General features: G+C 43.2%; 1 protein-coding gene across 2 annotated transcripts in view; it reads left to right on the plus strand.

The window, feature by feature from the left end:
- Window positions 1-554: 554 nt before the first annotated feature.
- MYOM2 (myomesin 2) overlaps window positions 555-19916 on the plus strand; it is a 578568-nt gene continuing 559206 nt past the window's right edge. For both annotated transcript variants that reach the window (XM_069606094.1, XM_069606095.1), the window contains exon 1: window positions 555-668. The gene's annotated coding sequence lies outside the window, so the exon portion shown is untranslated. The remainder of the gene's footprint in view (window positions 669-19916) is intronic.

The following is a 19916-nucleotide window of genomic DNA, read 5'->3' on the forward strand; positions in this document are numbered from 1 at the left end:
GATGAACAGGAGCTGCCGTGGCCTGCACAGGGCTTTGCCTCTTCAAACAGAATTAGCAGCGGGGCTCCTTTCACGCAGCTGACATGTCTCACCACATGGCGATAACATTCACTGAAAGTCAAGCAGGGCTCCAAGACGCCCTGGAGAAGCTAACGTCACAGCCCAGGGCACTCGCTCATGCAATTCACGCGAAATCTTATTACTAGAGTGATTTCACGCACACGCTTCCCGCGTCGCGTTTCCGCGCTTCAAACCCCAGTGGCTGTCACGCATTCTACAGTAGAATCTTCCAGACAACCAAGCGCCGTTGCGCACTTATTATTGTACCCACGGTGTGAATGCGCAAGTCTCCGCCGAGCTTTTATTCAAATGTGAATTGCCGCATTCTGTGGTTTGCAGTTGTGGGCCGGATATATACAGTGCGGCAATTGGTAATTTCCCGCGTGTACTTTTCAGGCGGTTTAACCCCTTCCTGCCACAGCCTTTAGGAGCACCCGCCACTCCCTCTATATATAGCACCCTGCTTTGCCCTATAAGGCTTGGAAAGGGCAGCTGCATTCCTTCCCAGATAGATATTACTTTTGTATTCCTCAGTCAGAGCCGGGTTAGTTGCTTTGGGCTCACCCTCCTTCCTCTTGGTTTTCCAGTTTTTATATCGCCCGAGCCTGGTAAGTAACATTTCTTCATTGCATGCACGCGGAAAGGTTAAACTCTGTTACACACACGAGACCCTTGATTTAAATAGTAGAAATGCGGTACCCTGCGCACTTGTTGGCGTGATATAATGTGCTCAAGGTTTCCAAATGAGGACGTTTTAAGGTGCGCATTTGGACTGCGCTCCTCTGCTGTAAGCTTTGCTCTGAATCTCTGACCGTGTGTGTGTTGCCCTTCACTGCAGGGGGTCATATCTGGCAAAACCGTGGAATTACAGAAGCGCTCCACCTGTGCAAGGACAATTATCACTTTTGACAGTAGAGACCCTTGTGCAGTAAACATATTTTGTTTGCGCCAAGGCAAAGGACTGCCCCTTGGACAAATACCGCCATGGAGCAAAACTGCTTTGAAAGGATACGGTTCTTACACTAAGGCAATGTGTGCCCGAGTGCCAATTGCGCTGGCACCCAGGCAGAGTGTATGCATGCAATGCTTGACTTCATTAATGCCAATGTTTTCTACACTATGGGTTTCAATGTTTTGTGAAAAAGACAGAAATTTAATGCAGTTTTCCTCCGAAATTGTTGTAAACAACTAACATGTGTTTAACCCCTTCCGCCGGTAGTGGTGAATCATCATAACTATGATTTGAGGGTATTTATTTTTTATCTTACCGGTTTTTTTTTATAACGCGCTCATTACCTGAGTTTGGTTTTTAAGCGCGGGTTCGGGATTCGAACCTCTGTTGCGCTGCGTGGTCTTGCTTCCACAACCAGCGGGTGTGATATCCGCCGTCCATTTAGGTCAGTTTATGCGTGTAACCAGTGATGGCTCTTGGAAGCGAGGATAGTATCAGCCGTTACTCAGGGCAGCTGAAGAGACGTGCCCTTGCCCCCTGTGCAGTGTGTGTGGAGGAGAGCCCGGTGTCTAGTGCAGTGTGACTTGCGCAACGGCCCTGACACTGTCTGTTTGCCATTTGCTGGGCGGGAGGGGCAGCTTGTTCAGTGTAAGGAGGCTGTTTGCGGATTACATTCGGATTTCCGTAGGAATGTGGGGTCCGCGTTTGCCACGGTCCATGAGGATTTGCTAGATGGGGGCAAGGTCAGGTCAGGGCCACTTGTTAGTGCTCAAGGACCTCGTGGAGCGATTCTGCTAACGAGTTGCGTGAATTAATGCACATCGCATATGACTTTGAATATAGACCGTTCATGCTGCTGCGGTCCGCCGTAGCACGTGCGTTTTAGACAGCATTTCCTGTAGGATATCTACAAAGACACGGCCGTTACGTTCCTCATTTACAGTATGCACTAAGCCCGGATTTAGCCTTTGCATATCAAAAGGAACTCGAGTCTCTTTGGATAAGTTTCATTGCGGCTTTAATTGGAGCCGGCATCTGGCCCTCCAGGCAGAAGCAAGGGGCTGGTTGTGGGCGGGGCGTGCTTAGCTCAGCTGGGATTAATTCTCCGAGGCGCCCTTGCCACGTCCTAAATAAAGCGCCGCCTTGCCGTGCTCTTCTTAAGATGGGAGATGGTGTCAATGACAGCTGCTGGCGTCTCACCGGGCGGATATTTCTGCTTTCCAATCGAAGGGTGTGCATTACACCCCTGAACGGAGGCCAAGGCGATCCTTGCGCAGACGCAGGGGCGTTGCTAGACTTGGAAAAGATCTGGGCTAAGCTAATGTCGGGACTGTTAGGACATGGGGCTAGCTACCCTTTTGGTTGTTGTAGTCCCTGAGCTTTTATCCGGGGCTGCAATCAAAAGACCCAGGAGTTGAGCCTCTGATTGTGCTCCTTCGCCACCTGCATGATCACCATGCATGCCAAACATCAGCAATGTCAGCTGCCTTTACAACAAGCATTGGTCATGCCAACAGTTTGGGCTTTTGGGTAGGCATGGGAACGGCACTTGCCAGCTACTGCTGTAGTGGTATTAACTGGCCACAGATGGCAGCAGGTGCAAAAGGGTGCGAGTGCCTGGGCATCGGATATCAGTGCCTGGCAAATGCCTAATACTTATACACAAGCCAAAACTGTTGGCTTTGCCAATTCTTATTTTTAACAGGACCTCTGTGAAGAACATGTGTAATGCTTGTAAAAAGTGTGGCTGAAGGCAGACATGGTTAAGACATTTTATATTACACCACTAGCTGGTTTACAGCTCCAAGTAAGTCATTAACCCGGAGAAGGCTGTTTTGAAAAAAACAATGACAGGCATTTTGAGTGCAACGTTTGATGGTAAGGCTTGAATAAAGCGAGCACAAAGAGTTCCCACAAAGAGGTGTTTTGGGTGGGGAGGGGCGGGAACTGGGCGGGAATGGCCATAGGAATTAGCATGGCCATGGGCAGTCAATGGGTGGGCAAATAATCAAACAACACATACAAGCTGTTTCTCCCTCCTCATGTGCCATTTCTGCCTATCCGTACTCTAATACAATATTTCCGGCTTATCAGTGGCACAAGCGAAACCTATTCGTCCAAACTTAATATGTGGTCCGCTCTTCCCCCCTTGATTTACCCAAACAACGCCTCCTTTTGGCAGGTCCAAGAAAGTCGGGCACAATCCATGCATATCTACCAATTCAGGGGGAATCGGAAGCTGATCCACATTGACATGAGGAAGTCTGCATGAGCGCGTGAACAAAGCGTGGGAATCATGCTGACGGGGGTTGAAATGGGTGGATCCTGTGGAAATCCACCCAGTCTTGTTGTGCACAGATTTATGGCACATCACCACAAAACAGGAGCCGACACGATTAACCAGCAGAAATGTAAAAAAGAAAAAAAAGCAGGAAGCAAGCGATTTTAGTTATGGTACTCAGGTGTTAATTTGGAACCACCTACAATCCAAAACTATTGGCATAGGAGTAAAGGTGTGAGGCAGTGGCATGTGAGGAGTGGCACACAGCCTGTGCATGCTGTTTGGTTTTATACACCCATTGAACACAATTGATAACATAATCTATGTACGCCCTAAGAATGTTTGACCATGTATTTCACCCATCCTAATGCAACCCACCCCTTCTTGACCACGTCTGCATGTACTTCCTAAGAATATCAGCGCCCAGATGCCCCAGGGTTAGGTGCGTTCTACAAATGCCAAAATAAATAAATAAATCACTTGTTCATTTAATGAAACACAAAGCTTGATACTGTTTAACGATCAGCACTGTTCGTGCATGGCCAGCTGTGGTAGCCTTTTTGATGTTGTCTTCCAGCACAAACATTTTTTTCCCCATGGCCCATTGCTTTTAGTTCTGCACATCTAACTGCATGACTCTCAGGTTTGCATCCCTAGCAAACGCTAGTAGTGCGTATATACTTTCTCCACTCTGCTTTCTCTGAGAATTCAGTGTTTGTTGTTTCCTGGAATGGATTTTAATGAATGAAAGGCAGAGTTAATGCTGGTTTTACTGAGGGAAACGCAATCTATGAAGATGGCATATGTCATCCTGTATAAGACCAAACAGCGCAACAAAACTAAAGCCACACTCTGGCTCTGTGATAACCCACGTACACTATTTCCATTGAGTAAAAACACAATCACGAATTCTCCCTGATAATCCTAACCGTTTGTGGCAGCCAATTTAACGAAGCATGTTTTACTCCTCTCAGGAGCCTTTTGGCCTCATTACGACTATGCCGGTCCGGTAACAACGGTGCCGGTAAGCCTACCAACAACATTGGAACCAGACCGGCACATTACAACTCTGTATGGCACCCACCTGCAGAGTATCATGGAAGCACCTGCGCCGGTACTTCTGTGGTCCCCATTCCTATTGAGTCCTATGGGACTCATATGGAAATGGGGATTAACAATTTACCGGCGCCTGACTTAACGGAACGCCAGGGTTGTAATCCCCCGGTGTTCCCTGCAAGCCAGGTGCCAGTAAATATTGCAAGTCCAGCGGCAACCCGCCTGTAGAACCAGCAGACTTACCGTCAAACTTGTAATGAGGCCCACTGTATTATTACAGCGTGTTCCAAGCAACACAACTTTTAAAAGTTGGAGGTCCTGTCAGCTGTGTTATTTTAGTAAGCTAGATATAGTTGCGTTACAGACGCAGTCAATGATCATATGCATAGTTTTCTAAAACACCTAGGATTACTTTCTGGTAAGCCATGGGCCACTCGGCACTCTGAAATCCATAGATGAAGCTTTGCAGTGTCTGACCATTTGGATTAATCCTTGTTTTGCTGTCATTGTGTCATAGCTGCTAACAGTTTCAGATGAACTCAAATACATACACCTTTCCTCTGATTCACCCTGCTACTTTGCTCGATCTCTGTGCATACAGCCACTAAAAAAGACCTTCTGTTTTGAGAAACCCATATTGGTTATTTATTACTGGGAAGTTTGGCAACATTTCTCTCAGCTCATAGTGACAACCCAGACAGATCATTTATCACTGTGCACTAAATCTGTCAACTCAAAGAAGGAAAAAAAATAATCATCCTAAAAAAAGAAATACAAAACAACATTAAATTACTTCATAGCAGGGAGAGCAGGGTTGTTGCAAGTGTGGCAATAGGGGTCTGCATGTGCTACATTGTTGTTTTCGTTGTCATTTTTTCTTTAATTTTACTGTTGAACTTTTTCATTTGAACTCTAATATTTATTTAATGCAGTAAATATTACTTGTATGGGTATTATTTTGCCATTTGACATCGGCTACTTCTTGCTGGGGGGGGGCTTTACCCGCTTACCTGTTGCTACTACATGTTCCTGCTGTCGCCTGATGGCTTCCTTTTAGAGTTGTGGAGATCATCTGATGACATCTGCATCCTATGCGGGACATGGGGCCAACTTACTTAATACTTGTCCAAAGAGTGCACTTAGCATGTGAACAATAAACAAGCAAAGCAAGCAATGGCAAGGCCAAGAATTTTGACTCTGCCATATTGGTACTAACTGGTCATAAGTGGCCAATAGCAGGCAAATCATGTGCGCGCTAACACATATCTTGGCAGCGCCTGGCAAATGGCGATCTAATGCCCATAAAATAACCAGCATTGATACATATGCCAATCCTTGCTGGTCTATGATACTAGGCAGTGGATTCAGACCCATCTAAGCAAGATTCACACCCACCCTCAAGCAATTAAAAAAGTAAATGAAGACCGTCTTCATCAAGGGAAACATGTATCACCCACCCCCCTCAGAGCACCTCAGTAATATCACATATTCCTTACTACCTGTACATATGAACTATACCCTGGTACCCCAAATGAAGAATTCATCCCACTTGTTGCAATCTATCATATACCAGAAACCCAGACTTTGATAAAGTGTTCGTTGACTCTCTGTCTAGGTTTGTGCTCAATAAATACCCCAAATTAAATGTACTAAAATGATATTTCATTAGATTTGTGTTGTAAATTACAGAGTCCTAAGTACACTGGCCATGGACAATAGCTCCACTAAAAACAGTCTTAAGGAGGGCCGAATTTGCTGTAATAGCATACAAAACAATACTCAATAATGGAGTACTCAAAGTGCATGGTAAAACCCAGCTTTATTCAAAACACGGAATAAACGTCTGCGACAGCATACAAGTAGCTCTCGTCCTTACAGTGAGTGTTAGCGCCTTTAACAACAAAAATATGTCACTAATCATGTCACACTACAATATTGATTACAAAACGTATGAACCTCTCGGATTGGTTAATATCCTAAGCTACATAAAGAATACTATAATAGGTTAAAACATATCTGATGGCTCCACCTGGCCCCATCCCCCTACAGAGACTACTTTCATTAGATCACTACGGGCGGTATGACAAGAGGGATTCTTATTGGTTGGCCATTTACTCACCAACCTTGGACACTTTGACGAGATGTTAACGTATTATGGAGACATATTGTGGGAGGCAAAAAATGATATATATGTATATAGAGGGCACCATACCACGCAGGTCAAGACAGTCAATGTGTCCTGCGAAGTAAATAGGTTGTCCCCAATCAAAGATAAATTATATTGTAAACAGACAAGTTAGGAATGCATCAGTATGAACTAAAACAGATTCTTTTTGTCTATTCCTTTTTTATCTTTTTTCTATTTTCCTACCTTTTTTTTCTCTTTTTTCTGCCTTACTTTGGTTATATAAAATTGATTTTGAATATAGATCGGGCATTAAATTTGAGATTGAAGCTGTCCTCTGATGCAATATGTTTCCGAATTATTTTATGCACAGTGTGTACACTTTACACTTTAGGACGCTCATTAGACTAATATGCACTTTAATTGGAGATGTCCATTATTGACTGTGTGTTTTTGTGCTGTTTGTATTGTGATTTCAGCACCATGTGCAATGTAATTGAACATGTGTATATTAACAATTGATTGATATTTTAATCTCCTTGACCTGGTCTATCCCCTCATTTAGCTCCTGCACAATGAGCAATTTATCCTGTTGATTTACTCAATGGTTTGATTCACGTGACCCCCCCTTGCTCTTTTGCTCATTGTAGAGCACTATAAAGCTGAAATAAAACATGTGTAAAAATGATACCACCAAAGATGAATATTTTTCAAATTAGTTTGTGAAGACATATAATGGTAACACATTCGAGATTTGGTCTAGGCTTGAGGATGGCTACACTGACCTAAATCATCTGAAGGGGGCAGTTTTTAGCACATCACTTCTCATTGGGTTTGGAGGAAACATGTTTAAACAAATGGCAGTAGGAGTCCCCGAATATCTCCTGGACCATAGACCTGGCCAGGCAGAGTGCACCGTGCCCCCCACAATTTCATCATCAGCTAATCACATTTTCAAAGAAAGAGATAGCCTGTGCCCAGACAGAGCCTTTTTCATCCTTTTCCTCCTAGTATCCATCTATGGTCCTTATAAAACATGGGCCGATGCTTGAGTGAAAAAGGAGTCAAGTCTCATCATTGTTGTTCTTTGAGCAATGTAATTAAAGGTGGTGGGACCAGAGCTCTAGTCTATCCCATTGCATTCCAGTTATAGATTACACTTTCCAATCACAAAACTGTATTCCTATTGGGAAGCCTCAACCAGCAACCTATTCATTTTGGTCTCATGACTTAACTTGCAATAAGACCCATGGATTTATAATAACCACCGAACCATTCAGACCATTGCAAGACAAATGTATCCCCTGGCATTCTTTCCAGCCTAGAAGAGAACTGCACAGCTGAGAAACGAGGAACACTGGCTTTGCTGGAACGACTTCTGTGTCCTTCCTGAATGCCTACACCATGTAGAATGGGGGTGGTAAATGTGGCCAGCACTCTGTATTTGAAAAGGAGTGTCAGAAAGCTAGTTTTGACTGATGGACCCCCAGGTTGGGCTGTTTCCAGTGGCTGCATGAGAATAGCAGTGAATGTCATTATGATGGCATATCTCTATAAGTGCCAGATCATCAATATTTTCACATATTTTCACACATTTGGAATGGTTCTCTTTTTATGCCAACCCGTTGGAAGAGAATGCAAAAACAAGGGGAGTCCTGGGAGTCTCTCTGCCAGCCAATAAGTCCCAGTTTCGAGAGTCTTACCCAGATTCTTTAGCTCACTATCTCTTTCACAGAGGAGAAATATCCATAACATATCAGTCTTTGTCGTGCTCTGGGGCAGTCCAGCACCAAAATGCCAGGCATTTCTCCTCTGAACAAGCTCTACCCATCTTACCAAGCCCAGTCACCCCAACTCAGCTGTTCTTGTAGACGAAGCCAATCAAAACGCAATTTGAATTGAGCAAAAAAGGTCAAAAGCAGTTAAAGGTTGGATCTTTCTTCCTGAATACATAATACATAATACTCTGCCTAGTGCACTTCCCTCCTGCATATCAATAAACACTTCCATCACTCCGAGCGTTAATACAACAAATGCAGAAATTCGCACAGCACCGGTTGAGAAGCCATCTTTATTGTGACTTACTCTGATGCAATTTCAACATGGAGCGCATGCGCAGGTTGCTGCACGTGCAAAAATCTGGTTGCTGCGCAAAAGAAACCAAGCTCCAATCCTGGAGTTTGGCATACATGGCAACTATGATAGCAGACTTTGATTCTGTTGGTCATTGCAAGTTCCATTTCTTGATTCACCATCTACACTCTGCGTAATATCATTTTGAAGCCGTTCAAGCTATGACGTTACACTTTTTTATCGGGTGTATGATCCATCACTCTATTATTAAGCAGTGTAGGATAGCAATCAGGGGCGGTGCCAGGCCCTCCCACTTTTAGGAGGATGATGGCCGAAGGCAGTACTCTGCTGTTCTTCTCTAACCAGGACTCTGAGGACAGAGGGCTTCTAGGGCAAGAGCTTGCCAAATTACTCACCTGAGAGAGCAGAGCAATTACATTTTAACAATCATGAACGTGGCAGCAGCAACAGCAAAGGGGAGAAGGCTCAGAGCAAAAGCCTGACCAGGCATTATCAACATACCTTTTATGAGGAAGCCAATTAACTGCTGGGCTCAGCTTGTAGATGGCCCACTACTCCATTTATTAGTAGTGGGCCAAAGATGCATCTGATCGGCCAAAGGAAGGCCCAAGAGTTATTCAGCCTCCTGAGATCAGAGGAAGGGGGTGTGTTGAGGCGTCTTCAGCTCAATGGTTTAATGGCCCCACTCACGACGAGCTGTCAAAATTGTCATCCAGCTGCCCCACAATTGTAAGGCTGGCTCCTGCCCTGCCAGCAACACGGCAGCAACACCATGGAAATTGATTTATCATGCGATCTAAATTGAAACTGCACTGTTGTACACAGATCCACAGCTGTGAAATCATATTGTTGCCACATTTTAAAGTAATTTTTGGTACCAGGGAATTTCTTTTATGTGACAATACCTTTTCTATGAAACATACTTAGGCAGCTGTTGATTTTCATTCAGCTTCCATGCTCGTTCTATAATTATTAATTGTTTGTACTCAGTGTCCTGAAGTGTTTCCTCCACACAACCACACTTGCAATTGGACTGAGAGCATGCAGTCAAAAGGTCAGCATGTGACTGTCTGAAAGTGTCAACATTTGATCGCGACTTACATGTGCAGGATGTGACCTGGCTGCATACATGTGAAAGACTAACTCTGAGCAAAGACCTTGAAGGTCTCTGGGTCCCTCCTTCCCTCCACCGTGACATGTGCAGCAACACTGCTTCGGGCACAGAACAGCTCTTTGCATTTCACAGATTGCAATATTTAGAGTAGTGAGTCCATGCACTTTTAGAAAAGGAAATAAACAGCCTCATTACGAGTTAGTTACTGCCAATTTTACCAGTATGCCAAATTATGAGGTTGGGTTTTGAGCGGAGGATTTACCTCTAGGAAAACCCTGGAGCTAAATCTTCCCACTCAACGATGAACATTCTGCAAAAAAAGTCCCATTGGGTCCAATGGACCCAACATAATTGTGGAATTACACCACCACTTGTAATTGGGTAGAAATTATTCCTGACCAAGTGGCGGTAACAGTATTTCCTTAGGGCAATTTCTGGGCGGATTTACCACAGAATTTTCGCCTAACTCATAATGAGGCCCTTTCCTCACTTGAAATATGATTCACTCTTGCAGGGTTGACATATTTTACTTTGGTTTACTGACAATCAGCAGTGATAATGTTTACCATTTTATACATAGGTATAGATGGGTAGCTGTCAACTACGTGAAAATATTCAGGGGTGGACTGTCCTGTAGGGAACTCCGGAGATTTCCCAGTAGGCCTCTGCACCTTGGGCCTCTTTTGTGTGACAACCTATTTGATTTTCAAATGTTCTCATAGGAAAAGAGTTGGCCTTGCTGAAAAGGTGTAATATGGGGCCACTTTACAAAAAAAAATCCGGCCCACTTTTGGTTCCCAGTCCACCCCATAATCATCCACATATTCAGAGTGACATCTGCTAAAAAAAAACAAGAGCAAAGCTCAAGGGGCCTATGAAGTCACTCAGAATCCCAAGGTAGAATACAACCCATACTTGAAAGCCACCCATCTGAAATGTTATATTGTGTATTCCCCAGAATCTCTTTTCTGCACCCTGTGGTGTCACTATGGACTAGCATTGTGGCGGTGAAGAGGGGATGCATGAGGGGAAGGCGTGGAGTGATGTGGCTCTGGTGATGGTTATTTTATGCTTCCCTCTGGACTTTGATGGCCTAGGGCAGGGGAGGACTGGCATCATTTGGCCTGGGGTGTAAGCTTACTTTTCTGGCCCATAGTGCAATGCCCAATCCCACAGTGCAACGGCCCCAACTTCCAGAACAAGTAATCACAATACCAAGCTCTCGCCCTCCCACTCCTTCTTATGTATATATAGTAGACATTATTGACATTACTTTCCTTTTATGCAACATATTTTTCAGTTATGTTTGTGGCTTCTTAGAGACCCAAACCCCTGGAACTTCTCCCACTTACCAATACCAAAAATTATTTTAACAAGCTGATATAACTGGTGAATAGGGAAAGCTAGGATTTGAGCCCAGTTTTCAATGTATTACAGTTTGTAATTTGACAGCACGCTACATCTCCTGCCATCCCATCTCAGCTTCAGTTTTAGAACAATGTATCGAGGTGGTGAAGCTAGAGAATTAATTGGTAGAGCAGAGCCATTTCACAACCTGGGGGCCTGGATTTGCTCTCACGGTCAAACATGAGCTGGCATGGCAAAAGACCCATACATGCCTTCCTGCCTCCCCAGCCCACAACACAAACCCCATATCTGCAACCTGTGTATCCAGTCCCCACAACATAATACTCTCACTTGGCAGCCTGCCGCCTCACCAGCATGCTTAACATAAATGGTTACAGATATTTATAGTGTAACACTATCGAGTATACACCCATATGAGTCAGGCCTTCTCTACAGATAGTTAAGGAAAATAAGGCACAGTGACAAAACATGATTTGCTCAGGATAACATAATGTATGAAGTGTGGACGGTGGGGATTTGAGCCCTGTCTTCCTGGTTACACAGTTTCCATTTCAGAAAGCAGGGGAGACTTCATCTTCTCCTATTCCATTTTCAATATTATAAATAAAATAATTGGAGAGGGGCAACCGACAGGGTTGTCCTTTGTTGCTCTACCTCTTTGCAATTGCCATTGAGCCCCTAGTAGACCTGATAGGAGCAAGACATGCCAGGCCTGGCATCTGCATGTATGGTTCCCCAGAGATCATTTTACACCACGCAGAAGACATACTACTGTACATAAGGAACCAGTGGTCGAAGTAGGCGGGAGCGTTTGGGAGTGGTGCTCCTCTACTTCTTTTAATTAAGTTTTACCATTCCTATACTTTTATTTTAAAAAGAAACCGTTCCGGAATGGTTTTGTTTTAAAATAAAAGTGTAGGAAGAGGTTGGAACCTGCACTTTCAGTGCGCTGTACAGGACGTTTCCTTGTAGAGCAGGCACATGTGTTTTGGGGTTTCATTGTACATGGGAGGGGGCGCGGCAATGGGGTCTGTGGGGAGCGGTGCCGGCCAGTAGGGAACATAGTTCCACTACTTCTTTTCGTTCACTTCGACCACTGTAAGGGACCCGCATGACAACATAGACCCCATCATAAGGGATGTGACACATTTTCGTTATTTCTCTGGATTTACGGTCAATGATGATAAATCAGTGCTGTTCCCTCTAACCAACTAAACTAGAATCCCTGGTAGCAAATATAACCTCAAATGAGCACAGAAAAATATTAAATATTTAGGGCTAACAATAACCAGATTCAGGCACTCCCTCTAGGGCCGAAACTGAACAGATGGAGACAAAGCTTAAGAAGTGCAGACATATCCCACTCTCAATGGCTGGGATAATAGCACTGATTAAAATGACAGTGTTGCCCAAGTTCGTATACTCTTTGAGGAAAGTTCCCATTTGGCGGTCTTGGCTTTCTTCACTAAACTACACAAGGCATTAACACAATTTCTGTGGCATGCCAAGGCATTGAGGAAAACGAGGGAACATATTTATAAATCCTATGAGCAGGGGGGCCATGTAAAAATAGAGAAACTAGCAGCGGGCAAGGCTGATATGAGGACACTGTTGCTGGGGGAAAAATACAATGACAACTGTTCATATGACCAGCTTGTCACAATGTTATTTGTGTGGCGCAGGATCTTTAGCAGGTCGGACTCAGTGGCGTCCTACTATTGGGGAATGCCAATGCAGGATTCCTCTGATATTCCCCTGACACTCGACACACAGGTCCAAGCTCAGTGGGGTGCTACGGGCTACAATATGTTGGGTGGCATGTACTCTACAAGTTACTTCCTATCCTTGCTAAACTGGAGGTCTGAGCACAGAGGGACACAGACAGAAATTCTACAATACTATCGACTACCCTGCCACATTTACAGTGATGTGGCTTTCCTTCCCGATTGGACCCCCAAAGCCTAAAAATGACCTGAGTATAAATAAGATAGTTTAAACATTGGATTCCTTCCTGAAGAAGAAAGTTAAGGAGGGGCATGATCTAAATATTGCATGACAATGATGACAAACATGAATCCTGAGGCATGACTGAATAAACCAAAGAGACACATGAAAAAACATCCAAGATGCTTTTGATTGTCTGTCCCTCTAAAAAGGATTCTATTAATCTCTTGCTTTACTTGATGTTCCCAACACCTTACTCGGTCCTTTGAGGGTGATTTTATGTCAAGGTAGTCAAAGATTGCTGAAATGTGTAGCAGAGTTCATAGCGCAAACACTTCCTTCGTAAGGGTAGCCTAGAGATATTCTGGTGCCAATAGAAGGCCTAAACCTAGACTGCCAGTCTCCCAAAAGCATTACTCCTAAATTAAGGCTTTACCTCTATGAAAGCTGACTTATACAAAGAGGGACATTTTAAATGTTGTTGTGTAACTGCATGGCATTAGCCATTGTTGCCTTACTTTTAGACTACTGGGGATTGTCGTGCCCTTCCGAGGTATGGAAGGGGCACAAACTAGAGTTTTATCTCTGCTTAGCTTCCCTCCTGTGTCTAGGAAGAGCATCACCTTTTATGCATACATGGGATTTTCATGCTGTGATAAAATCAATAGATTCTTTTGGAATATGCCTCTTACTCGCAATTGCTAAGTAGCGGATGGATTCCATAGGAGACTCCATTATAAAAATTCGACTGAAAAACGTAATTTGAGGTATGTTTTATTATTTACAAAACAGAGCGTAAAATTGAAGAGTAAAGTCAATTTCACCTTGTTTTTCTCTTCACAATTACAGCCCGCTTTGTAAACGTTGAATATTGCGTGCAGGGGACCCAACAGCACATGTGTGTTAATTTTGGCAGTCCCCTGCATGCAATTTGCACTTACATAAACATTTCCCCCACAGTGATGTTAAGATTATGCATGATTTTTGTAGTTTCTTCAAAGGAGATAGAACTAAAGAAAAAGAAGTAGAACTTGATTACTGAGGAACAGGTGTGAATTGCTAACTGGCCAGGGCGTTTACGTTTGACAAAGATGGACACTGGACCTAAAATTCATGATCTTATTGGTGAAATTGTTTTGCAGTTCGTTGCCCCAGTTATGTGATGGTGCAAGAAATGCTGCAGCTGAGATTTGCCCCTTAAGACAATAGGTTGCATGGATTGGGGGAGGATTTGTTCATATGGAATAGAATGGTTCTATGATCAGGCCAATCCTAGAAAAGATAGCTAATTATTTCTATATCTGCCCAGGTATCTGTCCATATTATGTGTAGGTGCATTTACCACCTGCCTGATGCATGTGCTTTGAAGAGTAGCCCATAGCTCATTAGCTGCATCATGCTCAGTCTCCAGGAACTCAATATTCAGATCACCAACAATAAGCAATTTGCCATCAATGCATATCAAGAGTGAGATATAGAGTGATTGCAAGCACACAAGATCACCAAGAGTCGATGGCATCCATATTAACAATCTAAATTCTTAAAGTCCACAGATTGAGAGGGAAGCACTGGTGCATAACTGTTGAGAGAGTATATACCTTAATATGATTGCTACATCCCTCGATCAGTCCTAAAGTTCTATTTGCTTGCAATATGGAGTAAGCTTCTCGGACAGCAAGTTCTTGGGACGGGGCAGAATATTGCATAAGCCATGTTCAACCTCTGTCAGTGCAATGTAGACATTTGCCATAGAGGTGGGGCCGCAATAGAGAAGTATTGATTGGTAAGAATAAATTGCTTACCGAGATGAAGGACTATGGTTGTCTGAGCAACAGTACGGGAGCGTACCAGCCTGCGGTTCGTCTCCTATTCTCCCCATCTACAACAGGCCACTTCGGGCTTCCTCTCTTAAGAAGGGGGAACAAGAACAGAGTGTTAACTATCTGACCTAACTAAGCACCACCTGAAATGTAGTGCATAGATGGATTAACAAGAGGTGAAAAGAGAATAGAAGTTTGGATTCAGAGGATCATTGAGTTAAAGCAAAGTCGACATGTAATGTAAAGTGGTCCTATATAGCACCTTTCTGCCATTTCTTTTATCCTTGCACCTGGACCTGTAAGAAAAGAGGGGGGTTTCAGGTGAAGAATATACAAAGCCTCTGGTTTTGATGGGTGCATATCGAGGTACCCGGCCACTGAGGGCCGATCTGCTTTCAATGGGTTCTGTGGCAACTCATGGGAATATGTTATCTGAAGGGCATAGTCCACAACCGATAGACTACACTGATTTTGGTCTGGTTAGCTACTGATGTGAGGCATTGTCATAGCTCGATTAGTATTGATGTCATGGGAAAGTTCAAAGTGGTGTCCTGAAAATCTGTCAAACAGGTATGCAACACAATCGGTTTTTGTAAACATTTATGTAAGATCATTTGAGGTATATGTTTGGAATTAGGGTGAGAGGTTGAAAGGAAAGTGATTGTACCATTGTCATAGTTATTTTAGTTTTACAGTATGGATAGTTGCAATATGAAATTAAATTACATCAGAAGTAGCATGTTCTATCTCTGTCAGTGCTTTCAAGTTAAATGACATTTAGGGGGGCATTACACTTTTGGGCATCAAGTGTTTTCCCTAAATAGCATGACAAGCTGATAAATTATTGGTTTCCATATTCTATTTGAGTTTCATAAATAATGCTTGTTTCCCTTCCAAGGAACAAGATTTGTGAATTAGAAATGTTTTCTCTCTGAAATCTTCCTATGGATCATACATTATTATTTTGAAGAAACTTGATCTCAGTAGACTTTTTACCTTCTCTCAACTATAATTGCAATGTTACTGTGTCAGTGTTAAAGACGTAACAAGTTACTCTTGTTAGGTCACACAAGATCAAGAAGGGAAGCATTTTTACTCATATTTTATTGTACCATTAATTAATATTCATGTATTCATAGAAACTCTCATACTGCAGTCCACAATTCATGGTGTACATTAGCTTGCATTAACAACATACAGTACATTACACCATTGAAGACATGTTACTGTGTTGCTAGGTCCTATTCAGGCCAATTCAGAAAGTATGCAGCATCAAAAGAAGATATTATGTTAAGGAAGCCAAGCATGAGAGCGACTCACTATCATAGGAAAGGAGTGTTTGCAGACTGAACATCTTTTGCCAGGACCCGACTCGCCGGACCTCACACATGGATTGACGAAAGCATGATCCACACCACTGGGAACGACCACCCCCCTCTCAGGGCACTGAAGAAAGAGGTCAATCTGAGGGCCTGGACTGGCATATAACCATGTCTGTAAAGTCTTTAGTATGTAGATGAAGCAGGACAGGAAGTGAGAACTGGAAACTCTTTGGCCAGGCTTCTGGGCCGAAAGGGCAATCAGTGAGTTACTGGGGGTGTAAAGACAGAGCAGACTAGTGGAGATCCGGGTTTGTGACCTTCCTGTTCCTCTGTCCTGGGTCACTGCGAAAAAAGGGTTTACGCAGTAGGGTGATCCAGTGGCCAGCAGCTCTAACATAGATGTCCAAATGATGATGGCCGTAAGCCGATAGAGATTGCTGCTGGTTATCGAGCCGTTAGAAACTGGGTCTAGGATGCTAATGGGACTGTCTAGAGGGAGGCTGGCAGGATCCATGTATCTGGAGTGAGTCTGAGGAAAACACATATATGGTGGCTGCTAACATATTTATTTAGTTGGTGTCCAGTCACCTTGGGTGTAATTTCCCATAGTATTTTAATAGTTTTTTTGTTTTTTTAAAAAAACACCTGCCCAATAATTGCCAAACCTTTTATAAGAGAACATAAAGAACAAAGAAAACAAACATATCACTTGGTTCAAATTCCTTATAGATGAACATAAAAGTGCTCATACACACAGAAGAATGCAAGGCACTTGTTCAACAATGAGTTCTGCCAGGGTTACCAATAACGATAATTACATTTAGATCATGTAACCCTCATGTATAGACAAAGCATTTACATGTTTAAACAAGGATGTGGTGTTCAAAACACTTAGATTGTGAGTTGGAAAACAGTGAGCTGAGGTTAATCTTCACAAGTTCATCCTAGATATTCTTTCCATGATATAATGGATACTGGGAGGTAACCAAGTCTTTGGTCGGGGCAAGTCTAGGTGTCCCTATTATAGCGAGGGCTATATCTAGAAATGAGTAACAAAAGGGACTGCTCACAGAGTGTGGGAGGACTAGAGAGCTGCAAACTTAAAAACATAAGGGTGGCGTTCTACCACAACTGAAAGGGGTCCCTCGTGTTATGGAAACAAGGCAAGTCACCACACACAATAGATACGCCAGACACGAGGTTGTATTCCCAAAGCTAGGGTTTTTTGCAAAGCAAATAGTCTCTGTTGGCCAACTCGGTCTCACACCCCGCAACGTGTATCTCTAGACCTCGAGGGACGCAAGAGAGCGAATTATGTACATCAGTTACATATATACAAAATGCATATCATACAATCAGCTGTGATATGTTTATCACCCCCTTTTATTGGGTTTCTTTGAACTCGGTTTGATGATGGACAATTTCGACAAATATGACACCTTCGAATATCTATTCTAGCAACAATATGCAACCTTGCAAGTGTGGAAACATCTTTTCTTTGTTGAACAGAACACAGTGCTTCTGTTCTTGTCAGCGAGCTACATACGGGGGAAGAGTCACATTCCAGACCTTGCTATCTATGAGGTGCTATTCATGTCCTGGGAGCTGACAAGCTCTACAGGGCTCGGAAAAGGGGGGCCGTAAGAAGAGCATAATTCAAGCCTTTAGCTGCTTTATTCTAACATATTCTACCACATAACGAGACTGGCTGGCAGCTGTGAAATGATTAAATGCCCTGCGGCTCTCCTTCAAGGATACATTCGGGAGGGAGCCGGGCATTCCTCTCCGGAGCTGCCTACATTGTGTTTCAACTCTTATTGGCCTCGCGGCCTTGCGGCCTTGTCCTTTCACGTTCAGACAACAATGTTAACAATGTTAACAGTCTAGCAGAGTAAGCAGAAATGTGCTGCGAAGCAGTTTGAACAGAAAGCAATGAGCAATCGTTAGAAAACAAAATGGCAATCCTTGGTACATGAAAATGGCCGCTCATTGGTCAAACTCGGAAACCTGTATTTCTATCGTTATGTACATGAGACGGTTGGTCTTTGGCCACCAAAATACGTTTGCTGTCAATCGTGAGAGGTGTCCATTTTTCTAGACCGACAAACCCTCCTTTTGGCCGTATGCCAAACGTCTCATTCATTCATTGTATCCTCCTCTGATGACGATAAATCTGAAGTACCTATGTCTGAATTTTGCATGCTATTATAAGCATCATCATCGACATTAATATCTATAGCCATTAATTCTTTCACTGTTTTCATTTCATTCGTATCTCTGTCATCCCGGCCATAAGTTTGTTTTCTTTTTGTTATCATATACATACATCCCTTAGTACATCCCTTAGTTATCTCAGTGCAAACTACCGGTAGGCAGTGTATGCAACAACAGCACGTTATGAATATTCCAAACACTACTACTAATATCGCAATCAACTTCCATCCCCAAGAACGCAATATTCCCCAAAACCAGGACCCTATTCTCCAGCCCCCTTCTCCAGTAGGGAGTTCGGAGCTTAGGACATGCATTTTTTTTATTGCTTCAAAAATCGTAGGGGAGTAGTCATCTACGAATACGCAGCACGCTGATCCCACAATTTTGCAAATTCCCCCACGATCAACCAAGATTACATCGAGAGCCATTCTATTTTGCAGCGTCATTAACCTAATTCCCTTTTCTTCCAACGTCATGTTAAATAGTATATCTGTCGTTGTGTTTATCGTATCCTTTAGTATTCTGGACAGCTGCCTTATGTTATAGGAGTTCACTATCTGGGACAAGAATGGTATGAATGATTTTGCTACATCCTTCGCTATCAAAACACCTTTGCTACTCCTTCGGTTTCTAGATCTGGATAGCCTGGCCATGTCTGCTGTTTCTAAGAGGAACACTCCCGGGAACAGTAGACCTAGGTACCATGTACCTCCCCAGTTTCTGGGCAACCAAGGATATGCTTTTTCTCCACATATAAAATAAACAGGATCTCCCACATATACTGGTTCTATTTCCCATGTTAGTACCGCTGTATTCATGCATCCAGTAAATGTTCCTACTGAATATGAGCCTTTCTTTTTTATACAAAAAGGGACAGTTCTCGGGTTGTAATTCACCGTGTAAGAAGGGGGGGTTGCATCTTTGTTCCCGTCTGTCCTTACACGAAACGTCATCACAGATGTTTTAACTGGCGGGGACAATCTATCTTGTCTATTTTGTCGTGTTATTTTTCGCATACTTTTAGGCGTAGGTTCTGGGATCATCACTTGCGCTTTATGGAATATGGAACAACCCACAGGCCTCATAATTATTTCCTCAATCTCATTCATGTTTGTTCTATCTAATTGACCCGTACTACTCTTATTCCACTTCCCATAAAACATTGCACTTAAAGATGCACTGCATGCAGAACTTAATGGTAATGGTTGTACATACCAGCCTATTCCTTTCCCCGCATGCTGCGGTAAATGGGCACACACCCAACAATTATTTTTCTTTAGAATTGCATGCGTCATGTTCATGATGAGTAGTAGCGTATTGATCCCATACCCTTCTCTGTGTCTCTCTTCCATTGGGGACAAAGTATAAGTAATCACCTGAACTGGGCTTTAAGTAGTGGACATATTAACTATTGGTAAGAACATTCCCAATGGGTTTATAGACTCCACATACCATAACACAAAGGCTGTCGTTATTGGTGCTACCACACTCATGAAGCACATGATTATTGTCAAAGCCAGCATACCATTTTTTTACCATGCGTTTTCCCTAAGTTTACAGTCTTTA

The sequence above is a fragment of the Ambystoma mexicanum genome, chromosome 4p (assembly GCF_040938575.1).
Source record: "Ambystoma mexicanum isolate Mex_15411 chromosome 4p, UKY_AmexF1_1, whole genome shotgun sequence".
Taxonomy (NCBI): domain Eukaryota; kingdom Metazoa; phylum Chordata; class Amphibia; order Caudata; family Ambystomatidae; genus Ambystoma; species Ambystoma mexicanum.